The sequence below is a fragment of the Podarcis liolepis genome (assembly GCF_965112155.1).
Source record: "Podarcis liolepis genome assembly, chromosome: 14".
Taxonomy (NCBI): Eukaryota; Metazoa; Chordata; class Lepidosauria; order Squamata; family Lacertidae; genus Podarcis; species Podarcis liolepis.
Genome location: NC_139569.1, coordinates 593,882 through 619,964, shown reverse-complemented (window position 1 = coordinate 619,964; position 26,083 = coordinate 593,882). Strand labels below are relative to the sequence as shown.

General features: G+C 49.3%; 3 long non-coding RNA genes across 4 annotated transcripts; 2 read left to right on the top strand and 1 right to left on the bottom strand.

The window, feature by feature from the left end:
* The first annotated feature begins 247 nt into the window (after window positions 1-247).
* On the top strand, window positions 248-17,829 carry LOC310693180. 2 transcript variants are annotated; one of them, XR_014519036.1, is made up of 3 exons: window positions 248-1,233; window positions 15,972-16,244; window positions 17,692-17,829. It is a non-coding gene; the product is annotated as an uncharacterized lncRNA (long non-coding RNA). The 2 variants fall into 2 exon arrangements; XR_014519037.1 differs by lacking the exon at window positions 248-1,233 and adding an exon at window positions 11,763-12,750 and having other exon boundaries at window positions 16,112-16,244.
* LOC310693181 lies at window positions 17,816-20,908 on the bottom strand. Its single transcript, XR_014519038.1, has 4 exons — window positions 20,708-20,908; window positions 20,218-20,524; window positions 20,098-20,164; window positions 17,816-17,938 (listed from the first exon to the last, which is right to left on the bottom strand). It is a non-coding gene; the product is annotated as an uncharacterized lncRNA (long non-coding RNA).
* Window positions 20,909-21,197: 289 nt separating this feature from the next.
* Window positions 21,198-25,391, top strand: LOC310693182. The gene is made up of 2 exons (XR_014519039.1): window positions 21,198-21,954; window positions 24,823-25,391. It is a non-coding gene; the product is annotated as an uncharacterized lncRNA (long non-coding RNA).
* The last annotated feature ends 692 nt before the right edge of the window (window positions 25,392-26,083 follow it).

Here is a 26,083-nt window from a genome sequence, read left to right as displayed (position 1 = left end):
AAGAGATAATTGTAAATCTTTAAAGACCCTGGCAGGGTTTGATTAACTTCAACAGCATATGGTTAATTAGATAAGCGAATAAAATACGAGATGTAATGAAATTATAAGATACTTATCGAAGGGGGGGAAGGAAGTCTGAAGCTCGGCAGAGCTAAAGGTTTTATATGAGATCTATTTGTATAATAAATGTACATAAATGTATTCTGGTTGAAAATCAATAAAAAATTAATTTTTTTAAAAAAAATAGTAAAATTAAATATATGTGCATAATAATCGAACAGTTTACACTTAACAATTATGGTAAAGAATTACTAAGCTATAATCAATAAAAATGATAGCAAGTCACAATGCATAAAATACCACCAAACATACAAGTATGTCAGGCTCTAGTAATATCTCCATTTGCAGGATCCCTTTGGTAAATACCTAAATAGAGCAATGAGGAACGGTTAATAATAATTTAAGCGCTTTAGTGCCTGAAGTGAACAGGAATATCTGGTTGGCGTGAAGCTTTATGGTGTGGTTGTCATGTCTGGGACATCATGTATACTGTACTTTTGTAGTTTTATTTCTCTCTGCACTGCCCGGTCCTCCGTGAGCCTGACTCTGGCCTTTAATATATAACTGTAATTGATTTATCTCACAGCTAACCTGCAGCAAAAAAATAATAATGTTATGAATTAATATACATTACATCTCCTAATACTGTAAAAATGTTTTCCTCCCCCCTTGCAGTTATATGTTATGTTGCATTTTTTGTTGTGTAAGTTATGTTGGGAATCAGTGAAATATTAGATATAAACAAAACCTTGTATTCAAATAATATGCCTATTTTTATGACCTTTAAGAAGAAACGTGTGGAGCGTCTTGTGTGTGTGAGTGCTTGTGAGCTCACATGGGGCGGGGAGGGGGCGGTGCCGAATTGAGTCTTTGACCCATGGAAGAAAGCCTAATTTCCCTGCCAGCAGCTGTGTGCACTTTGATCAGCAGCCTGGAGGGAATTAAACACAGGTGGGGAATGCCCGAGGAAACGCTCACAGCTGTGCCTAGCCAGGCAAGGATAGGGCTAGAAGTACAGAGCACGTCATTCCTGCACCTGTAACTGATTCAGATTGGAACCTGCCCTAATAGCCTTCCCTACTTAAGGACAGGTAGCTGTGAGGAGTGTGATGAAGACCAAGGAGGCGTGCAATGTGTGCTGGGCGAAGGCGTCGGAGAAATGGCTGGAGCGAGGTGTGCGGAGGGACTGTCGCATACTGAGAGGAAACAAGGGAGAAGAGGGGACAAGTTCTGCCAAGAGCATCCAGATCCAGGGCAGGTGCTGGGGGGGGGGGCGGGAGGAGTTGGAACTTCTGGGAGTTTCACATTTTGCCCCTGCCTGCACCAAATGCTAATTGTGACAGCACCCCTTTTGGAGGGAGAAAAAGAGAAAGGATTTAACAATCAGGTTCGGGATTGCTTCTTTAGTTAAAAAAACGAAACCGCTTTTCTTTCACCTTACACCACCTTTAGCTCCTTGGAGAAGAGGTGGGCTATAAATACAAATGTGGGCTGGACAAGGTGGATTTGCAGCTGGTTGACTGACTAAACCCAGAGTGCTCGCACGTGGGAACCTTGGCTCTTAGTTTGGTACATGCACACTCCACGCACATTTGCACGCATTAAATGGCATAAAAATAGGCAGTATAGCACTGTGCTTGTTAATAGTAGGAGGAGTTTTCAGAGGCTTCGGTTAACTCAGGATTTGCACTCTTAAGGTTTAGAAATGTTAAGAAAAACTTTTGCCATAAGTTTGGGAGTTTGAAGTTTCCCTGAGTTTAATTTGGCTTTAAAGGTAACATCTTGATACCTCAAATGATCTATTATTACTAAGACGTTGTATGACCAAAGGGAAAATTAGTGCCCCTTCCAGTAAAAGTAAATTGCTTGTCAACAGTAGAGCTTCCATGTGCAGAGGCTATCTGAGGTAGGATTTACCGGTATTTGGTTAAAGGATTGTTAAAGGGCTGCATTTCCTAAGATCAGTGAAGACCATGGGCGTAGCCAGGTCTTGGGGGAGGCAGAACCAACCTGATTGGTCAGTTAAGTATTATTATTGTTTTACTTGATGTGGGCGGGGGCAGCTGCCCCCCTGCCTCCCCTTCTTGGCTATGCCCAGGCCAAGACTCTTAGGTTTCCTTTTAACATAGCTTTTTAAAAGCCTCTTTGATCCTTTTTGCCACCCCTCTTTGAGTTATGAAATCCTTTGAGTTTTGATGGGTAAATTTACTCCCAAGGAAGTTTCCTTCAACGAGGTTCCTTTCAATTTTGTTTCGTTACTCATTTCAGGAAATAATACATTTGTAGTCATCTTGGGTTCCATGTAAGGCGAAGAAATGTTTCTTGCCAAGTAGAAAGTGTCCTGCGATTGCAATCCCAATGCAGCCTGATAGGACAGTGCTTGGCGGGGAGCTGCACTGCGCAGGGAAAACGCTTACTCTCCTCCTCGCCTTCCTGTTTTAACTGTTGCATGGTGTGCGCACCTGTGTATAATGTCATGATTGTGTGTCCTCTCCCATTTGGGGGTGTATACACGTTTGTCTGGTTGCAAAGGTTTTGTGGGCTTGGAACGATCGCTTTAAAATACCTGGCTGCCTTTTGCCTAACTTACCTTTTTTCTTAAGGTTCTGTTACGTATCTAGGGTGACTGGGAAAATAGTAATTATTTTTAAAGGGTTTGTGTGTGTGTGTGTGTATGGTGTGTTTAAAGACTTTAAAAGTTGTTACATCCTGCAAGTCCTTTCCCAGGAATATAAGGAATTGTTTCACTTCCTTTGCCACATTTACATCTGTCTTGTTTGAGTCCTCAATGTCTAATTTCTCTCTTCTCTCGCCCATCCCACCAAAAGCAGCAGGGGGTCAGAGATCTGAACGTAAGAAAGCACACACCCAGGGGGTGTAGCATGTTGGGTGCTGGCCTTGTTTTTGAGGGGGGCCCGGCTTGGGGTGCCTGGGTCGTGCCAGGGCCATAGGTAGGGGTGGTGAGGAAGGCCCCCGCCAGGGGCGCAGGCGAGGCCCCCCCGCAAAATCTGCTCCGTGCGCCCTCGAGCGGGAGAACTTGCGCGCGCGGCGGGCGCCTCTTCTTGCTGCTTGCGTAGACGGCGAAGGAATGAATGGGCAGGAGGGCGCGCGTGAGAGAGCGGGAGGGAGGGAAGGAAGGAAGGTGGGTGTGTCCTCTCGGGGTGGAGCTACCGGATCCGGGGAAAGGGCGTCGGCAGGGGAGGCGGGGCAGCACCCGACCGCCTTCCAAGCACGCTTCAGACCCTGCTGGAAGGATACGGAGGGGTAGCCTATAATACTACCCGCGCCCCGCTTGCAGCTGGGGCAACAGCCTCTCCCACAGCGCTATGCGGGAGCCCCAGAGTGCAAAGATATACTTTTTGAAATCACAATTATCAGAGTGCCTCTGGGCATGTGCAGATTGTTCCTCCCGAAGTCGAAGGAGGTCCGCCTCCCGCTTTAGGAGGAGGGCGAACGGTTCCGTCCAGGGCAAAGTTGGCGGCGAGGGGATGTGTGCGCAGAGGCGGAGCTAGGTGCACTTGCTGTGCACGCGGGGGCGGGGCTGTGCGGGGGGAGGGCTAGCCGTGCGCGGGGAGAGGAGGGCGGGCACCGCCCGCAGCTAGCGATGTCACCCCCCATGACACCCAGGACGGGAAAACCCCACCGCACCCCACTTCCTCCGCCACTGTGTGTGTGGCTCTCCACCACCTGGTAGCCTAGGGACCTCGTCCTCCTCGCGAGAGGCGGAAAGAGGAGCCAACTTATCCGTGGCTAGGGGGCGCAATCTGGACGGTTCTGCCAGGGGCGCAAGATTACCTAGCTACGGCTCTGGTCGTTCCCATCAAGTGCTGCGTCCACTGGCCGGGCTCCCGGCTGCGCGGGCGGGCGGGTGGGTGGGGCAACATGGCCCTACTTGGCTGCGTTGTAGCTGAAACCTGCGCCTCCATAGAAAGGGAGGTGTCAAAGATTAAATGCCTCCAATCACAACTAGGGGTGATATGACCTTGATACCCATTTTAGTTATAATTCCAAGGGTTTGCAAATTGTCTACAGAGAGGGCACCCCAGACCCTTTGCTCACAGGGAAATAGATCGCTGTCTAAGCCCACCTGCTCACTGACTATGTGCAACAAGTATTTATAATACCAAGAGGGGAGTGCCCGGTTTCCTTCTGATTGTGCTTCCCCTCGTAGTTTACCAAAAGTGGGCCACTAGGCAGCACCCCCCCTCCCACCTAACCGGGGAAGTGAAAAACAGACGGACCTCCCACTTATTCCACACCTCATGTCTTTCCCTGCTGATTCCGCCAAGCCCGTTCCCTTGACTGTGGTTTCACTAGATAGGTGGGGACAGTGGGAATCTCGTTCATCCATTCATGCGCGTCACTAGATGAGGAATTTGGCTCTTTTTTGTCATCATAGGGGCACCACGCCCCTCAGATGTTGCATCTCTTTATCCACAGAGATATGGATTATTTTCTAGCAGTCCCATGCTATACCTGGGGAATTTTCTGGGCGCTCACATCCCAGCACCGAGGGAGGCTGTTGTTTTGTTAAAGATGGAATGAGCATAAATGCCTCCAATCACCACTCATGATGAGAGAACCTTAAGGTCTTGCTTCCAGACAATACTCTGCTCCTCTGCCAAGGGATCACTCCACACCCCTCCGCAGGAGAGCGTTGCAGATGTGGTTCTCAGGTCTTCCACTTAGTAGCACACTTATTTTTTTATTTTAAATATATCTTTATTAATTTTAAATAAATACATTTATGAAAAAACAGGTGTACATACAAGTAAACAAACACAATCAAACAAACAAATAACAGAAAAATCAAACTACACACTATAAGATACAAGAAGATTAATATAATTATCAACTTATATACTCCTGATACTGAACACAATTATAAAACTTACAGAGAAGAAATTTAAAGCTGGCTTCCAGTTAATCTCACTGTACTTTATCTATCCATTACTTTATACTGCACAGTTACATATTTCTTATATAATTTCTTTTTACCTCCCTATGAACTTATATTTATACAATGCAGGGATCAGTCTAATTCAGCCAAGATGTTTCCTTTTATTCCATAGTTTTCTTAATATTCTTTAAAGATTCCACAATCCTTATAGACTTTTTGCTTTGGTTGGCCTCTTACTCTTCCTGTCGCTTTCGCTACCTGCAGATATTCTACCATTAAGATTTGCCAATCTTCCGTATTGGGTATTGTGTTTTTCCAGTTTCTTCCTACTAAAATTCTGACCATCATTATTCCGTACATGAACAATGTTCTTTTTTTATTTCCCTATTTCTTTTGGCAAAATGCTTAATAAAAATATTTCTGGCCTCTTTTTGAATGTTAATTTAATGTTAATTTAAATAATTCTTAAATTTCTTCATATATATTATTCCAAAAACCACAAATATCTGTACCTTTCCACCACATATGCAAATAAGACCCAATTTCTTTATTACACCTCCAACATAAAGGTGATCTGTTCTTACACATTTTAGCAAGTTTTTCTGGAGTTTGATGCTATCTATACCTCATCTTAATTGTGTTTTTCATGAGACTGTAGCAGGCCGTGAATTTTATGTCTTCCCACCGTAATTTTTCCCATTGTTCCATAAATATTATAACCCAAATCTTGTGTCCATCTCACCATTATGGCTTTCACTTGTTCTTCCTTTACCTCCCATTCCAATAGGAGGTCGTATACCCGTGAGATATATTTTCCTTTACTTTGTATCAGTTCTTTTTCAAATTCTGATGTTTCTTTTGCAAGCCCTACTTTTTATCAATGGTTAATCTTTGATGTAATTGAAAATATTGCAGCCAGTCTGTTAAATGCCCTTTAATTTCTTCATATTTTTTTCAGTATATGTTCATCCTGTTGTCCTTCTAATAATAATTGGTATATGACCCATTCCCCTTCCATATTCTTTTTCTTAACTGCCTGTGCTTCTGTAGGTGAGGTCCACAGGGGGTTCTTGGGTTCTAGTATTCCTTTATGTTTTGACCAGATCTTATATAATTATTTCCTTATTAAATGATTCAGGAAGCCCCTGTGGACCTTTACCTTCTCATATATTAAATAGGCATGCCACCCATACTGATGATCATATCCTTCCAAACCTAATACATCAAAATCCCTTAATGTTATCCAATCTTTAATCCATAGTAGTGCTGCAGCTGCATGACATAACTCTAGATCAGGGAGCGTGAAGCCTCCTCTCTCTTTTTTATCACTTGGTAGCGCTCTTTAACCAACTCCAGGAGACTAGTGTTGCCGGCGTAGTAGTGGACTTTCTGAGCATGAGCCCTCCGCAGGTCCACCTGTTCGTCCACAGGTATGTCTGGGCCTAATATCCCCAGGAGGAAAGCCTCCATTTTTTAAAATGAAGGATACCATCATAATTCTTTTGAGCTCATTATAAATTACATTGCAAAATTCCTGTATTTTCTTACAGGTCCACCACATATGTAACATTGAGCCTTCCACTTCCCCACATCTCCAGAATTTACTTGAAATGTTCTTAGACATTTTGGATAATTTTAGTGGTGTTAAGTACCAGTGGAATTGCATCTACATAAAATTTTCTTTCAAGGTGTAGCATGCGGTGAACTTCATAGATTTTCCCAGGCTTTCATTGGGATACTAGAGCCAAAATCTTGAGCCCACTTGACCATTACAGATTTTAGAGGATTACAGATTGGAGAGGATTTTCACTTTAGAGTTGATCAGTTCTTTTTCCAATGTAGAGGGTTCCATCGCAAAACCATTTCTCTAGTTTAAATACCTCGTAAAGTTGGTGATATTGTAACCAACCTGACAGATGTTCTCTCATTTCTTCAGAGCCTTTTCATTCCTCTTCCTTCCATATTTTTTCTTCTTCACTGCTCGTGCTTCAAGGGGAGATATCCACCACAGAGTTTTAGGTTCAAGCAAATCTTTGTATTTTCCCAAATCATATAGAGAGGTTTCCTTATAATATGATTTTTTATTTTTTTTTGGATCTTAACTTTATCATAACCTTAAGTAGGCATGCCAGCCATAACGGTTGTAATGTCCTTCCAGGTCTAGAAGGTCTGTGTTTTGTAGTGTACACCATTCCTTGATCCAGGAGAGACAGGCCGCTGTATGAGACCTGTAGCAGACTTGGAGAACGTGGTTCAGAGTTTAGGGCATCTGGCACCCGCCGCGATCTAGCCGGTCAGCTCTGTCCCCTGGCCAAGCGGGACCTGGTCGGAAGCACATTGATGTGCATCTGAATGGAATTACGATAGTCCTTGCCCGACAGGAACTTAGTGCAGCCACAGACCCAGTTGTGCTGGCTACGGGTTTTCCCAGACTCCTTCAATGCACAACCATCCACCGATTGGTACAGGAGACTGGCCCATCGGCGTTTTTGTGCCTGAGCTGGGAACAGGCAGTTTCCCCTCTCTAGTAGCCGCCCCTCTACCAGAGAGAGCTCCCGCCTCAGAAAGGTCCCAGATGTAGACTGCTCCGTCCTTACCAGTAGCAGTCGTAGGAGCTGATCCCTACGAAGTCGTGGCATCATCCAGCGCATAGCCGGAATTCCTAGGCCTCCGTCACTGACCTTAGTGTGGAAGTACATGACAGGCGTACAATCCGGGAGACCTAGCCACTTTCTCACTGCCGTCCTCACACAGCGGTCCACTCTGTTGAGCAGTCCCACTGTGGTTGAGCCCATAGAGAGCTGATGGTATAGCGACGGCACGAAAGCCAAACATCCATTGCTGAAGCTTCAAGGGACCTTTGCCGATGGTGTCCAGAAGCTCCTTTAGATGGTCCAGAGGCTGAATTGTCATGCATCCTTCTGGCTTGAAGGGCACACCCAGGTAGTGCCACTGGTCCGATCGCTTGAGAGCTTGCAACGGTTTGCTGTTACAGGTGAATACCTGCCGCAGGTTCACCACCATTTTCTTCTCCTTGGGGATGACTTCCAAGGATACTGTCAAGCTCTTCCCAGAGTTTACAGTGAGGCCACATAGTGCTAGATGTCTACCCACTATGTCGATGGTAGTTTGTAGCCCTACTGGTGTAGACGCCACAAACACCAGGTCGTCTGCAAAGGCTACGCCGTTCACTGTCACACCTTCTCCCAGGTCGGCCCCTACCTCCTTCGGTATCTTCCAAAGGAGACGGTCCATGATCATATTAAATATGCAGGGTGACATGGGGTCACCCTGCTTCACCCCACACCTGGGGTGAAATTCCTGGGAGGTCGCGCCACCGCACAAAGGTACGGTGGTACTCAGGTCATAGACATCACTTATATAGTGTGTCATTGGGTCAGGGATCCCCATCTGAAGGGTTTCCTTGATGGTACTATGGGTCACAGAGTCGAACGCTTTCGCCACGTCCAGGGATGCCAAGTACAACGGTTTCGACTGCTGCTTGTGGTTCCGGAGTACCATATCCAGGAGGAAGATGTTTTTGGAACACGCATCGAACTGCTGGAAGGCCCATTGTCTAGGGTCTAGGTCGGCTTCCCGAGTCAACCACACAGCCAGGACCTTATGGAAGACTCTGGTCAGTACTGGGGAGACAGTTATGGGGTGGAAGTCTCCCGGATCTTGGGCATGATCTTTTTTGGGAATCAGTGTTGTTCGAGCCCCCAGCAACGACTGGGGGCATTTCCCACATACCATTATTAGGTTGAAGAGCCACTCTAGCGCACCTAGAGGCAGCTTCTTCACCTGTTCCACGGTCATTCTGTCAGGTCCTGGCGCCGTTGAGACCGATGATATGGCTCTCTTAATCTCAGCAGCCGTCATGGGTTCCCATTAGGATGTTATAACATCTCTCCTGGGGCCAGGGCCAGGTGAGCAGTCCGGAGCCCTGGTCATTAGCTTTTCCCAGTACGGAAAGAGGCTCGCGTCATTTTCTATTGGCACGTCCCTGTTCTTATCAAGAGCCCACTTAAAACATTTAGTGGAACTCTTATGCCATAGATGTTGGAATTTGGCATATTGCTCTCGCCTCTTCCACCTATTGGACGTCTGTTGTTCTTGGCTACTTCGTTCCCCTCTCTGCGCCCTCCAGGGTCACGTACCCTGCATGCCCCACACAGCCAGGGACAGCTCTTCATAAACGTCGGTGAGCATCCTCGACCCGACGGTGGGACTCAGCCTTTCCAATCGCACAAGGTGTTCCGTGGTGGTTGGCATTCTGGGGAGCTGCTGCAGGTGTTGTATTAGCCTGTCACGCCACTGGGTATTCGAAGCTTCCACCACAGGTTGAGGGGCTGGTCTGTCTACCACCTCTAGCTGTTCCTGGGTGTACGTCGCAACCAATTCCCAGTAGGCCTGCTGGGGCCTATGGGCTTTTATCGCCTCAGCTGTTCTCTCTGGGAATTTCTCCATCAGGGCTAGGTTCATATGGCGTGCCCCCGATGTGAGGAGTCGCGCCTCCTCTTTAGCCAGCAGTGCTGTTTCCTCTTTAGCCAGCAGTGCAGACATTGCCGGGACAGTGGGAATCTCGTCTGTTTATCCGTAGATGTATGGATTATTTTCTAGCAGTCCCGTGCTATACCTGGGCATTTTCCTGGGTGCTCGCATCCCAGCACCGAGGGAGGCTGTTGTTTTGTTAAAGATGGAATGAGCATAAATGCCTCCAATCACCACTCATGATGAGAGAACCTTAAGGTCTTGCTTCCAGACAATACTCTGCTCCTCTGCCAAGGGATCACTCCACACCCCTCTGCAGGAGAGCGTTGCAGATGTGGTTCTCAGGTCTTCCACTTGGTAGCACTCTTATTTTTTATGAGATATATTTTCCTTTACTTTGTATCAATTATTTTTCAAATTTTGATGTTTCTTTTGCAAGTCCTGCTTTTTTATCAATGGTTAATCTTTCATGTATTTGAAAATATTGCAGCCAGTCTGTTAAATGCCTTTTAATTTCTTCATATTTTTTTTCAGTATAGGTTCATCCTGTTGTTCTTCTAATAATAATAATCAGTATGTGGCCCATTCCCCCTTCCATATTCCTTTTCTTAACTGCCTGTGCTTCTGTAAGTGAGGTCCACAGGGGGTTCTTGGGTTCCAGTATTTCTTTATATTTTGACCGGATCTTATATAATGGTTTCCTTATTAAATGATTCAGGAAGCCCCTGCGGACCTTTACCTTCTCATATATTAAATAGGCATGCCACCCATACCGATTATCATATCCTTCCAAACCTAATACATCAAAATCCCTTAATGTTATCCAATCTTTAATCCATAGTAGTGCTGCAGCTGCACGACATAACTCTAGATCAGGGAGCGTGAAGCCTCCTCTCTCTTTTTTATCACTTGGTAGCGCTCTTTAACCAACTCCAGGAGACTACTGTTGCCGGCGTAGTAGTGGACTTTCTGAGCATGAGCCCTCCACAGGTCCACCTGTTCGCCCACAGGTATGTCTGGGCCTAATATCCCCAGGAGGAAAGCCTCCATTTTTTAAAATGAAGGATGCCATCATAATTCTTTGGAGCTCATTATAAATTACATTGCAAAATTCCTGTATTTTCTTACAGGTCCACCACATATGTAACATTGAGCCTTCCGCTTCCCCACATCTCCAGCATTTACTTGAAATGTTCTTAGACATTTTGGATAATTTTAGTGGTGTTAAGTACCAGCGGAATTGCATCTACATAAAATTTTGTTTCAAGGTGTAGCATGCGGTGAACTTCAGAGATTTTCCCAGGCTTTCATTGGGATACTATAGCCAAAATCTTGAGCCCACTTGACCATTACAGATTTTAGAGGATTACAGATTGGAGAGGATTTTCACTTTAGAGTTGATCAGTTCTTTTTCCAATGTAGAGGGTTCCATCGCAAAACCATTTCTTTTGTCTAGTTTAAATATCTCGTAAAGTTGGTGATATTGTAATCAACCTGACAGATGTTCTCTAATTTCTTCAAAGTTTTTTCCTTCCTCTTTCTTTCATAACTTTTCTTCTTCACTGCTAGTGCTTCAAGGGTTCAAACAAATCTTTGTATTTTCCCAAACCATATAGAGAGGTTTCCTTATAATACAATTATTATTTTTTTCTGGATCTTAACTTTATCATAACCTAAGTAGGCATGCCAGCCATAACGGTTGTAATGTCCTTCCAGGTCTAGAAGGTCTGTGTTTTGTAGTGTGTGGCGCCTATGGGCTTTTATAGCCTCTGCTGTTCTTTCTGGGATTTTTTCCATCAGGGCTAGGTTCATATGGCATGCCCCCGAGGTTAGGAGCCTAGCCTCCTCTCTAGCCAGCAGTGCTGTTTCCTCAGGGCTCCATCTCCTTTTCACCTGATGTGCATTTTGTTGTGCATCTTACCAGTCTGGGTGGGCTCGTCGGTGATGAACACCGCGTCCGGTCTTGGTATTAAAGGCTCTCTCGTAATCCGGGCATACGCACACAAAAACTGGGATTTCCACCGCAGGAACTACACCAGGCCCAGCAGCACGGGAGCTGCTCCTCACCTGGGTGGTACAGTCAGAGGTCCCACCACCTCTCTTTGTGTTTCCACAACGATTCATTTTGGTTTCCCGAATCTGGGTGAGGATGAACTGAACCTCTCTGGTAAGGACCCAGAGTCTCAGATAAGCCTTCCCTGTTAGCCGCCAGAAGAGTTGCCCAACTCTCACCACGAGGAGGCAGGGATAGGCACGTGTAAAAGACTGCCAAAGATCGATCATATAACACCACAGATCATCAGCTTCCTTTTTTTTTTTTTAATCATCATCGGGGCACCACGCCCCTCAGACATTACTTCTATTTATCTGCAGAAGTACGGAATATTTTTTACTAGCAGTCCCGTGCAAGCCTGGGCAATTTCCTGGGTGCTCACAAACCAGCATTAACAGAAGCGTAGTTTTATTATTTTTTTATTTTGAATATATCTTTATTAATTTAAAATAAATACATTTATGAGAAAACAGACATACATACAAGTAAACAAACACAATCAAACAAACAAATAACAGAAAAATCAAACCAACCACCACACTATAAGATACAAGAAGATTAATATAATTATCATCATATTTACTTCTGATACTGAACACAATTATAAAACTTTTACAGAAGAAATTTAAAACTGGCTTCCAATTAATCTCACTGTACTTTATCTATCCATTACTTTATACCGCACAGTTACATATTTCTTATATAATTTCTTTTTACCTCCCTACGAACTTGTATTTACACAATACAGGGATCAGTGTAATTCTGCCAAGATGTTTCCTTTTATTCCATAGTTTTCTAAATTTTCTTTAAAGATTCCCCAATCCTTATAGACTTTTTGTTTTGCTTGGCCTCTTATGCTTCCTGTCACTTTTGCTAGCTGCAGATATTCTACTATTAGGATTTGCCAATCTTCCGTATTTGGTATTATTGTGTTTTTCCAATTTCTTGCTACTAACATTGTGGCCATCGTTATACCCCAGGCTAACAGGTCCTCTGCGGAGCGATCGCTCTTCCCCCCCATCTGCAGGAGAGCATTGCAGATGTGGTGCTCACATCGTCCACTTGGTAAAGCTCTTTTAGCAACTCCAGGAGACTGGTGTTCCCCGTGTAATATTGGACTTTCTGGGCATGAGCCCTCCGCAGGTCTGCCTGCTCGCCCACCACCGCTCCAGCGCACCTCGAGGCAGCTTCTTCACCTGTTCCACGGTCATTCTGTCAGGTCCTGGCACCTTTGAGGCCGATGGTAAGGCTCTTTTAATCTCAGCAGCCGTCATGTTATGACATCCCTCCTGGGGCCAGGGCCGGGTGAGCAGTCCAGAGCCCTGGTCATTAGCTTTTCCCAGTACGGAAAGAGGCTCGCGTCATTTTCTATTGGCACGTTCCTGTTCTTATCAAGAGCCCACTTAATACATTTAGTGGGACTCTTATGCCATAGATGTTGGAACTTGGCATACTGCTCTCGCCTCTTCCACCTATTGGACGTCTGTTGTTCTTGGCTACTTCGTTCCCCTCTCTGCACCCTCCAGGGTCACGTACCCTGCATACCCCACACAACCAGGGACAGCTCTTCGTACATGTCGGTGAGAGTCCTCGAACCGACGGTGGGACTCAGCCTTTCCAATCGCACGAGGTGTTCCATGGTGGTCGGCATCCTTGGGAGCTGCTGCAGGTGTTGTATTAGCCTGTCACGCCACTGGGTATTCGAAGCTTCCACCTCAGGTTGAGGGGCCAGTCCCTCTGCCACCTTCAGTTGTTCCTGGGTATACGTCGCAACCAGTTCCCGGTAGGCCTGCTGGCACCTATGGGCTTTTATAGCCTCCGCTGTTCTCTCTGGGAACTTCTCCATCAGGGCTAGGTTCATATGGCGTGCCCCCAAGGTGAGGAGTCTGGCCTCCTCTCTGGCCAGCAGTGCTGTTTCCTCAGGGGTCCATCTCCTCTTCACCTGATGTGTATTTTGTTGCGCGTCATACCAGTCTGGGTGGGCTCGTCGGTGATGAACTCCGCGTCCGGTCTTGGTGTTAAAGGCTCTCTCGCAATCTGGGTGTTCGCATACGAAAACTGGGTGTTCCACCGCAGGAACTACACCAGGCCCAGCAGCACGGGAGCTGCTCCTCACCCGGGTGGTTCGGTCAGATGACCCGCCACCTCTCTTTGCGTTGCCGCAAGGATTCATACCCGCTAGGGATCTGGGTGAGGATGAGCTGAACCTCTCTGGCACGGACCCAGAGGTTCAGATAAGCCTTCCCTGTTAGCCGCCTAAAGACGTTGCTGCCTAGAGACGTTGTCTGACTCTCACCACAAGGAGGTAGGGATAGGCACGTGGAAAAGACCGCCAAAGATCGATCAGTATAACATCACAGATCATCAGCTGCCATTTTCTTTAAGAGAGTCATAGTTACTCCCGCCGTAGGTAGGTAGTAGTAGGGAGGGACAGTGGGAATCTCGTTCATCCATTCATGTGCGTCACTAATTAGATGACGAGGCATTTGGCTATTTTTTTATATTTTTTATCATCATCGGGGCGCCACGCCCCTCAGACATTACTTCTGTTTAGCCGCAGAAGTACGGACTTTCTTTTCTAGCAGACCCGTGCCGGCCTGGGCAATTTCCTGGGCGCTCACAAACCAGCACTGAAGGTGGCCGTAGTCCTGTTAAAGATAGTATGCGCGTACAGGCCACCAATCAACACCCGTGACGAGAGGACCCTAAGATCTTGTTTCCGGACAATACCCAGGGCTAGCAGGTCCTCCGCCGAGCGGTCACTCCACACACCCCTGCAGGAGAGCGTTGCAGATGTGGTGCTCAGGTCTTCCACTTGGTAGCGCTCTTTTACCAACTCCAGGAGACTGGTGTTCCCCACGTAATACTGGACTTTTTGGGCATGAGCCCTCCGCAGGTCCGCCTGCTCGCCCACCACCTGGGCATCGACTATCAATGCGGTTCGTCCAATACTCGCTACTATGTCGGGTTTCCTCAAACCTTCTGATGTTCGAAAGTGAGGCTCTAAATCCACATGATACCCCTGTCTCCGAAGTCCTTTAGCGATATATTTCACTACAGCATCATGCCGGCGGACCCTAGCCGCATGAGACCTGTAGCAGACTTGGAGAACGTGGTTCAGAGTTTCGGGCACTTGGCACCCGCCACGACATAGCCGGTCAGCTCTCCGCCCCCTGGCCAAGCGGGACCTGGTCGGAAGCGCGTTAATGCGGATCCGTATGGAGTTGCGATAGTCCCTGCCTGACAGGAACTTTGTGCAGCCGTAGACCCAGTCATGCTGGCTACGGGTTTTCCCAGACTCCTTCAGAGCACAACCATCCACCGATTGGTACAGGAGACTGGCCCATCGGCGTTCTTGTGCCTTAGCTGTAAACAGGCAATTTCCCCTCTCCAGTAGCCGCCCCTCTACCAGAGAGAGCTCCCGCCTCAGAAAGGTCCCAGATGTAGACTGCTCCGTCCTTAACAGTGGCAGTCGTAGGAGCTGATCCCTACGAAGGCGTGGCATCATCCAGCGCATCGCCGGAATTCCTAGGCCTCCATCACCGACCTTAGTGTGGAAGTACGCCACGGGCGTACTATCCGGGAGACCTAGCCACTTTCTCACTGCCGTCCTCACACAGCGGTCTACTCTATTGAGCAAACCCACCGTGGTCGAGCCCATTGAGAGCTCGTGGTACAGCGACGGCAAGAGGACGGTCCGCAAGAGAGTCATAGTTACTCCCGCCGTTTACCCGCGCTTCATTGAATTTCTTCACTTTGACATTCAGAGCACTGGGCAGAAATCACATCACGTCAACACCCGCCACGGGCCTTCGCGATGCTTTGTTTTAATTAAACAGTCGGATTCCCCTGGTCCGCACCAGTTCTAAGTCAGCTGCTAGGCACCGACCGAGGCGGGACAAGGCATTAGGATATTTTATTTTGAAAAAAAATTGTTTGGGTGGGTGACTAGTTTATTTTGTATTATGTTGTGTTTTGTAGCACTAGTTTTTACTCCTGCTCTCTTCTATCTGTTTGGATGGAGGCTGTTTGTTTGACAATGCTGTAAGCATACAGCATACAGTCCTCTGATCACAACCCATGGTGATGGAGCCTGGAGATATTTCTTTCCTATTATTCCTAAAGGCAACAGTTCTTTTATGATCACTCCAGGCATTCTTACTGAAGTGACATGTAACTTGCAGTTTCTGTTGCACAGTGTCTATAGACTACTGTAACACCCTTGCATTGGTTCAGGGTCTCAGATGTATGGGATCCACCTCTGCAGAGTCTGTCAAGTCTTCTGCCTCTGGCTAGACATTTTCATATTGGGAGCACATTGATCCAGAGTTTTATGGAATTAAAGTAATCCCTTCCTGACAGAAAACACGTGCAACCATGCCTCTTGGTTTGGTGTTTTTTATTTTTTTTCTAACCCCCACCATCAACGTGCTCCCCTGCTTCATCAATCCATCTTTCACTCAGGGCCCCTGTTGTATGCAGGAAGCTTCCTCTGTTATTGAAGTGATGTTCCATTACCTTCAGTTCCTTTGCCAGGAAGTTCCCAGCTAAGGACTGCTCGCCGACCTGCTTAAAGGCAATTTTTGAAGGTGCTCTTTATGCAGGCTCCCTATGCTCCATCTCAGCCATCACAAACAGGGACCTCCATCATTTACCTTGATGTGAAACTACGCCACAAGTCTGGATGCCAGGAGACGAAGCCAGGTTCTACTTGTCCTTGAGCAGTGGTCCATGCAGGTAAGCATTTGCACCCCTCCAACTCTAAAAACAGCTGGTTGTAAAAGTAGGGTAGGACCACAGTCTGTAGTCTGAACACCCTGCGTTGGGGTTTCAGGGAACCCTTCCTCAAGATTTGCAATATTCCTTGCTGCCTCTCAAGGGGTTGGATTGCCATTCTTCTCTCAGTGGTGAATGGGATCCTAAGCTATTTCCATTTGCCTGACCTCTTTAGTGCCATTTTAGCATTGACCACCACTTTCTTTTGGGGACGTTCTCCAGGGAGACCATTAGGCACTTCTGGTATTGATGGTAAGCCCACATAGTGCCAGATGTTCCACCACTACGTGAGGGCTGTGAGGTTGGATACTCAGCTCTTCAAAGGAGCTGCTGTTTTTCCTAGCAGCGCGGGTATCATGCATTGGAACCACAAAATGCATGAATGGATTATAGAATGGCAGAGTTGTAAGAGACCAGGAATCATCTAGTCAAAGCTCCTGAAATTCAGGATTACTGGAACAGCAAATCCAAATTCTGCCTGGGTCATCCAAAACCCTGAAGGGGTGGGCTCCCATTCTGGAAGATGCATTACAGCTGTCTAACAACTGGAAGACTGGAAAAGGATTCCCTGTAGAAAAGCTAAGGGGATGATGGGTGATGGGTGCTCCTCCAGTTCTTTGAGTGTGGAAAGTGTAGCCTGCTGCACAATTGTCTACATGAGCCTCAGAAGGTTCTGTCGGGATAGATTTGTGTCTTGAGAGAAGGATTGATAGGTACAGCTCCTGCTGTGGTCCCCACTGAACTTGGGCTTTGGATGCCTATTGGCACTTATGGTACAATCACCCCAAGATCTGGGTGAGCCCTGGAATGAGTGCAAGTGCATGGGGTGTGTGATAGGCCCTGGCTACCAAGGAGAAGTAAATCTGATCCTCCATGCTCTGCAATAATTTTCCTACCAGGCTGGGAGAAGATCAACTGCACACCACTGAAGTTCTGAGCCCAGCTCTGACAAGGCGATGATGTGCCCAGAATAATACCTTTATTGTCATTATATAACCTGTGTACAATGAAATTAAACAAGCCTCCTCCCCCAAACACTCAATCTTGTTGCACTCCGTGTGCTTATCAAACAACACACCACCTCGCAAGTCAATTTTGCTATGTTATTTTCCATTCAGCAGCCTAACAGCCCACAGATAGAAGCAATTTTTTAGCCTGTTGGCACAACTGATTATACTTCTATATCTCCTGCCCGAGGGTAGAAGATTTTCCAAGTGAGGTCCTCACTAAGGTAAACTCCCAGGAATTTAAAGCAGGGGACTCTCTCCACACAGCACCCCCCCCCCCAATATACAATGGGGCAGGTTCCCCTCTCTTCCTCCGGAAGTCCAACAGCATCTCCTTTGTCTTTATTTAGGTGCAGGTTATTCTCTGAGCACCTAACCAATATTTGTTTGTTCATTAATAGGCTGCCACTGGAGTGCATATTGGGATTGGTCCTAGGTTTCCTCTGCTGGCTGTATCCATACCTGTGCCAGAATGTTCCTGTACTTCACCTGGATCTGGAGCTTGGCGGTCATGAATTCTCACCGGGGCAGCAGAAGTTTCTGCCATGAATGGACTTATTGTTTGGCAGCAACCGGTGACTCATATAATGTTGGATCTGCACGCAGACAACCAGAACACGGACATGGAGGCTTTTGTGATATTTCAAGCTGTTAAATAAAAATGATTTGTGTGTTAGAACATATATTTCAGATAAGTCTAGCTAAATAAGATTGTGCATGCTTTATATCAAGATTGTGCCAAGGTAGCCTGATTGGAGCATGAATCGTGGAGGACCAGAGGTGGTTCCCAAGGACTTGCAGGGGGTGGCACCACTTACTGGTGATTTTTGTTATAACTATCAGATTGCTTCATTGCATATTTTTGCATTGCTGTTGTGGGTTTTTGTTGCAAGCTGAGTAACAGATTCACCGCATAACTCCACTCCTTCTAGACCCCGAGGAACTTGCGGAAGATTGGGCGTGTAGATTGTTAGGGTTATCTTGAAGGGGTGGGTTGTGTTGAACCAAAGGTGAACTGTTCTGGAAGCTCTGCAAACACCATTTTGGTAGTCAAGATAACCCCACAATTAATAGGTAGTTGTTGTAGTGATGAGCTCCTATAAGCTAATTGGCTTGTTTTTGATGCTATCCTTAACTGGGGGCTTCGGGTGCATGGAGTCCAGAAAGAGGAGCTAGCTGTAAGACTTGGTATTTGCCACCTATGCCCTCATCTGGTCAAGTGGAGTGATGGGAAGTCCTGGCCGAAGTGAAGAATGCTGCTTTGTGTACAAAGATGCATGATCGTTTGCTTGGATGCAGACAAGCCAACTCCTTGCTGAGGTGTCTGTCCTGCGACTGTAAAGAGTGGGAGGCCTGGCATTCTGATTTGCTGTAATAAAGCTTTTAATAAAGCACTAGAACTGATCACTCTGGAGTTTGACTTCCTTCTGTGGTACGCCTGCACCCAACCGCTCCCACAAGACCTCCGTTGGGTCTGCAGTTCAGAACACCATAGCAGGGTTTTCTTCTCTTCTTCCCCTGAGCTGAAGGAGAAAGTAATAATTTCATAACCTACAGTCTCAGGAACTTGGCTGATGGGGGAGGGGAGACCGGGAGTGGCAGAGGCTCCTCAGAAACAACCAGAGTGGTAAGAGATCCACTCCGAGTGAACTGTTCTGAGACCTGTGGGTATAGGACGGTATATAAATTAAATTAATAACTCCATCTCTGCCTGTCATGCTCACTGCCATGCCCAGAAGACTGGGCAGCCCCTACAGCAGGGAGATGGCCCTCAGCCCACAGTTGGTAGACTGGGGCACCTTGGGACCTCTGCTCAGTTGACTGGGTGGTAGCCCCACTCCTCACCTGGGTATACCAGGCAGCCTTTGGCTCTGGGTAGACTGGGTTTTTGATGAAGAAGAAGAAGAAGAAGAGTTTGGATTTGATATCCCGCCTTTCACTCCCCTTCAGGAGTCTCAAAGCGGCTAACAATCTCCTTTCCCTTCCTCCCCCACAACAAACACTCTGTGAGGTGAGTGGGGCTGAGAGACTTCACAGAAGTGTGACTGGCCCAAGGTCACCCAGCAGCTGCATGTGGAGGAGCGGAGACGCGAACCCGGTTACCCAGATTACGTGACTACCGCTCTTAACCACTACACCACACTGATCCCCTTCAGGTAGACCACAAAGCTGTTCAGTCTACCCAGTGGAGAACTGAAGGCTGTCAGCTGTCATGTCTACCAGCTGGAGTGAGAAAGCACCCAGTGCTGAACTCTGCACATGCCCCAAATTGGTAAGACTTTCTTTACGGGAAGGTTCAGCCTTGCTGGTATCCTCTACATATTAACAACCAGCACCCACCTTCCGGCGTGTTGGTGGTCTGGTCGCGGGTGGGGCGGGCTGGGGATGGTGGCGCCTGGGAGCTGCTGTTTCTCGCCCAGGAGAGGTTCTGGTTGGCATCTGCTGCCCACCTGCACCAACCCTCCTCGAAGAAGCATGAGAGGAAGGTCTCTGGGGGAGAAAGGCAGGTGGGGGGGGTCCCAGGGGTGCCTTTTGACCTCCCCCCCTTCCAGTGGTGCCCACATCCCCCCGGCCTCGAATGCCCCCGGCTGCTCACTGAACCCCCGTTCATCGCCGCCATCGCCACAGTCCTTGGTGCCATCACAATGGGGGCAGGGGTCACGCAGCTGCTTGGTAGGCATGGGCGCTCGTCTGGGGCGCAGCTCCGGGGACCTGGAAACGTTGGGACGGTGAATGGGGAGCCTCCAAGCCCAGAGGCAGTCTATCTGGTTGGCTGGGTTTGGGGGAGGTGGAAAAGAAAGCCTTACTTTGGCGGCCACAGTTCCTGAACTGCACATCGTCCAGCACCATGCTCACCACCGAGGAAAAGGTCACCTGTGGAGAGGGAGGCAGCGCCAGCCAGCGAGAGCGAGGAGCCCAAGACCCACCTGGAAAGCACACGGGACTCTTCTGGTGGAGGCCAGCAGGGGGCGCCAGGCGCCAGAGGACGAGGCGGAGCTTCGCCATGGCTCAGATTCAATGTGAAGCTCCCGTTGAGTCCTGCAGGGGAAGGATGAGGGTCTGGGGGTCATCTAGTCTGACTCGGCGTGGATTGCGGATTGCCATCTGGTCTCAGTCGCTCTCGTTTTTATCAGTCCCCAAAAGGGGATGGGAAGCAGGGCCCCAGTAAATGTCATTATAAGAATGATCAGGATGGTATTTCTTTACGCCAACCTCAGTAGGCGGGTCGGTAGTCTAGAAATCAATCAATAAAAATTATGATACGATGCGTACTGCAGTTTAGAAACATATTATGTGATATTGATACGGAACTATGAGAATCGGGCCAGGGGGCATTTCCTCCACCACACCGGGGAAAAGGCCAAGTAGGGGGCTCTGGGCCTGTTGGATTTCTGAACTCCATTGCCCCAAGCTTACCTGTCTCGGCCATGCTGTACCAGGCGCGGAGCTAACAACCTGAGGCCACGGCACTTGGGGTCGGGGAGTGGAGTCGGGCAGGGGCGGCAGGCGGCTTGGCTCGCTGCTCCAAGGAGCTCATGTACCAGCCTGAGGGGAGGTTGGGGGGCGCCAGGTCAAAGGGGTGCTCTAACTGCTAAGCAATGCTTCCCCTCTCTTCAAATGAAGTATATTTACCCGTGTCGGTGCCCAGCGTGTGGACGAGGGGGGGTTGGCGCTGCGCGCCCAGCCTCCACCATGCCCTGGGCGCCACCGATACCCGGAGTGCCTGCCTGTCTTCCCTTCCCCCAGGCAGACCGGGCAGGAGCCTGTCCTTTGGTTTAGGAGTGCCAAGCGGCAGGCAGGCAGGCAGGCAGGCAGGCAGGCAGGCAGGCAGGCAGAATGGTTGTCCCCTGCCTGCCTGCCTGCCTTCCCCCAGGTAGACCATGCAGGAGCCTGTCCCTTTGTCCCGCTGAACTCCTAATGGTTACATCTATTTTGACTCAGCCAGCATGATGTTGGATGCTCCCATTTTCTTCCAGAAGCAGCCTGCTCTTTATCAGCGATATAGTGTCTAGGGGTCCATTCTTTTCCTCCAGCAGCATGGTCCTCTCACGTGGGGCGGCGCTGGGGTGGCAGTAGACCGTTCCCGGCGCCTGCCCTCTTGCTTCTGCGTGACTGACGGAAGCGAGGCAAGAGTGGCTGGCGGAGGATGCAAAGGCCGGCAAAGGGCAAGCTTTGTCCTGTGTGGATCTAGCCACTGGCCAGTCCAGGGGCGAGGTTGCTGGTGGCCCTGGTCTACCGGCCGGCAAGCGGGGGTGGGTTGGCCGGTCTTCAGGGCAGAAGGAGCGTAAGCCCTGGCCGTTTTCCTGGGGGGTGGCGGCGGAGCTTAGGAGGCTGAGTGTAGCTCCCCTCCGGAGGCGCCGGCAGCGTGGTCCGTTCCTTCTGCGTCCGCTGGCGGCTCTCCTCTGGTGTACTACTGACCAGGCAAGCTGGGACGTGGCGGTCCCCTTCAGAGGACGGAAGGCTTTCTCGGTCTACCCCTGGGAGGTCTGTCCGCTGCCCGGTCCCCCCAGCCGGTCAGTCGGCCGGCGGGTGGAATTTGGGCAGTCAAGCTGATGGCAGGGCTGCACGCAGCGGCCGTGCTCCGCCTGGCCGAGGCGGCTGGGGCTTTCCGGTCCACTTGGGAGGACGGACGGATGGAAAACTTCTCGGTCCCTCCGGCGAGGGTAGGTGGTCCTCTCCGGTCTACCCGCCGGAGGCCAGCGGACCGCACGGTCTACTCGCGAGGGCACCGGTCTTCCCAGCGGCGGGGCTGCGATCGCTGCCCCACGGTCTTCCGGCCGGGGAGGCTGGGGTTTTGCGGTTTCCCTCGGAGAACAGACGGTTTCCCGGTCGTTCCTCCTTGGGCCCGGGAGACGCCGGTCCAGCCCGCGGCGTACCTGGAACTGCTGTCCCGTGATCTACTCGGAGGCTGGGATTTGCCGGTCTACCTCAGAGACCGGGGGGCTTCCCGGTCTACCGGCCCGCGCCTCCGGGGGCGCCTCCAGCTATACGCTGTCGTTGGACCTCGACGACATCGCCGAGGGTAGGCTTCGTGGCGACAGCTGCCGTAGAACTCGGTGACTTTGTATACCGCCGCTTGGCAGCAGAGCAGCAGGTAGACGATGGAGGGGACGGGTGAGGGTGTGCGTGCGTGCGTTCGTCCTTGCAGGGACGGCAAGGGAGAAAGTCTTGGCGTGAGTGCGTTCCTTTACGGGAGGGGGAGCATGCAGAGACACAGGGATACAGAAAGACAAGCACAAAAGCGCTCGTGCGCTCTCTCGCACACACTTGATTGGGGGGGAGATGGAGGGAGGGAGGGAGAGAGAGAGAGGCAGAGGCAGACAGGCAGAAACAAAATCTCTCTCTCTCTCTCTCTCTCTCTCTCTCTCTCTCACACACACACACACACACACACACACACACACAAGACACAAACAGTCGTTTGCGGGAGAGGGAGACAGAAGGGCACAAAATTTCCCTCTCACACTAAGCATACACTCAAACACAGCATGTACTTGTGGGGGGGGAGACAGACAGAGACACAGGAGCCAAGAAGACCGCACACACGCTTGTGTGCAGGGGAGACAGACAGAGAAAGAGAGATGGACACAAAACATCACTCCAACGCGCACACGCACACCCCAAAAAACATTCCCGCCCGCCCTTCCGTGTGCTTGCGTGCAGGGGAGAGAGACAGACCAAAAATAGATCACGGAGAGAGAGAGAGAGAGAGAGGCAGAGAGGCAGAGAGGCAGGTAGGCAGGCAGGCACGGGGGTGCTGCTAAAGCAAGGAACTGCTGGAACTCAAGCTGCCTTTGAACCAGCACAGACGAGACTCCTCGCATGCTCAGAGACTATTTCTTTTTTGTTATCGGAAACTCAAGTTGTAAAGAGTGGAATGGACACCAGGCTGACCCCTCTCGCCCCCCGATGCATGAGTATCACTTTCGGCCGTCGCGCCTTAACAATGCCTTCATGTGAGAAGCAGCACCGGGCTGCTGGAAGCAGTTCTGCAGACCCTTGCACTCGAGGCCAGGGGGTGTCAGGAAGGAAACTGTGGAGACTGAGGGACACCGCGAGAGGAGCTGAAATGCAGGACCTAAAGGGATGGAAGTAGGAGCAGCAGTGTCGGCAGAAAAGGAGGTTTGGGGCGGGGGTGGTGGTAGGAGAGACAAAGTGGTTGGGGAATCTTTAGGGATGCAGAAAAACCTGGAGGCGGAGCTGCAGAGCGGCGAGGAGTTGGGTGAGGAAGGTTCCCTGTCATGTTGGGGGGGGGGTGTATGGCTCTGGAGGGTGCAGACTCCTCCCTCTCCTTAAAGGTTATGGGCCTTAGGACATCTGTTCCTTGCCAGTTTCAGGTCCTTCTGTGCCCCCTCCCTTGCCCTCAGGGCTGCCAAGAGATTAGCAAATCGATTGATTAACAGTCCAGCATCTAACTGATTAATCAATAAACCAACCAACACACTTTAAATGCATTTACATGCTGCAACACCTCTACTTTATAATGATGCTGTGAGAAAGGAGCGGTTTAGTAACCAACGCTTTTTCTTCTTAAAAAATCTAACAAAAAACTTTCACTTCTTGCTGTTAGAAATAGTGGTCTCTCCTCGCCTCCCACTATTTGAATAGAAGCCCGGTACTTTCCTGCTATTATCTGAACCGAGTCCCTGGCGGGGATAGAGGAGGCTATGGAGGGAAATAGATGGCTAAGCGGAAGAGGCAACGGAGCCTGCTGGATACTGCTGGCCACGGGTGCCAACTTGAATAAATATGGAGGGGGGAGGCATGGGCGTGGCCAGGATTTATGTTGGCGGGGGGGACGGGACAGAATCATCTGCGACGCAGTTGGTCAGTTAGTTCAGCATTTTTTCTTTTCTTGATTACTTAGCTACTCATGGGGACCGGTAAGTCCCACCCTGCCTAATAGAGCACAAGACATGGCGCGCTCGCACCATTTGAACAGCAATGAATGACCCTCAACTTTTTTGGAAAAGAGGGTTGCATTTTGCTTCCCATACTCACTGGAGCCCCAGACCCGTCTTCTAGAGTGGCTGGGGAGGGGAGAGAGGGCAAGCAGATTAAACCTCGGGTTGATACCCCCCCCCCCGCGCGTCCTTCTTCATCTCATTCCTGACTTCAGCTCAGCTTCCTGCCCACCTGCCTGCTCGCCTCCCTCTTTGTCGGGATTTGCCAGGACACAGCAAAGCGGGGAGACCTCGAAGGGCTGCTGAGAACATTACGGGGCCCCAGGGAGCCCTCGGCTTCTAATAAGGAAGGTCTTTATTTCTGATGGCTCCTCTGAAAGTGGGAACAGAGGGGATTCTGGAATGGGGGGGCATACATGCGCCCACCACCAACTCCTGGGAATAAAGGGGCGCATTAGACCGACCGGCAGCATCCCTTCGAGCAGGACTTCAAAACGCTTGCAAGTTCATTGCTTCACACTGGGGGCGAAGCAGGCCCAGACAGAGTGGGGGGGGCATATGGGCCACTTGGCCGGGGCCTCCGGTCAGCATATTGATCTATATTTTCCATTTTGTCTTTATATGCAGATATGGTTCAAGCCTTGAAATAAAATTATTTGTCAGCATACCTGGTCCGGGCCTCTGCGTGGCTCTGCAAAGCCCTGGGGCGAAGACTCGCATTTGAACCACCACCAGCAGGAATTATGATCTGAAATCCCTCCACAGAAGACAGGGAGGGAGGGATATAAGGTGGTTCAGTAGGTGTGTGCCCAGTGTTAACCTTTTCCTTCCAGCCTTAACATCACCATCAGCCTTCGAGGTTAGAGCATCAGGATCGCACCAGTCAGTCGGATCACTGGGGCCGTTGCGCGTTGCTCGCCACAGACTGCAACGAGGCCTATTCAGTAGAGTCTGATAACATTCTCATAGCCTTCCCCACGTGCCACTCCGTACATAGCAACAGGCACATTAGCTGGGGGTGGAGAGAAGATTGGGGAACTGCCTTTCCCCAGCAGCAACAGAGACCTCTGCTTGACCACTGAGAAACAACAAATGCAACATGAAACTAAAGCAATTCTTGGAGTCTCTGGATCGTGCGGGGAACACTTATTGCATGAATGAAAAACGTGTTTGGGCTCCTTTAATATCTTTGGAAAGCTGCATTTTAGTGCCTCCCCCCCCCCTTATCTTAATTTCGACGCATTCTGATCTCAGAAAGTCCCTTATTGGGGATGAGCTTTGAAGCCTTCTTGAACTGGCCAGCAGAGGGCGATATGGAATTTCGTTGCCATAGACAGGGGTGGGGGCGGAGGGGCGGGGAGGGAAGAGTGAAAGGATCCCAGGGAATAATTCCGGCTTGCTCCTTTGCAGCAGATGGCTCTGAAAGCACTTTGCAGCAAGCGCTTCACCTTCATTAAAACAAAAGGGGGCAAATTAAAAACGAATCCGCAGAAGTGCATTTGGAGCCCCCGGGAAAACAGTTCCACGTGCCATCGTGTTCCTCGTCTTCGTTGTCCTCAGTTGAGAGAAACCTCTCTTACTCTGGAGGAAGAGGAAGCAAACGCGCATTTGGTGTAAAAGGCGACAAAACGTATGGGGAAAGCCTCAGCCTCCATCAAAGTCCATTTTTGCAACATGTAGCCAGGCCGCACCTCTGAAGGTCCGCATCCAACATCTGTGACGAAACATGCCAGATGGGTTTCTCTTATGAAAAGGTGAATGCCAGTCCTGTGTCGCAGTGCCGGATTTACGTATAAGCTAAACAAGCTATAGCTTAGGGCCCTACTCTCTTGGGGACCCCCACAAAATTAAAAGGGGGAAAAAACCCAGATAAAAAAGAAACAAAATC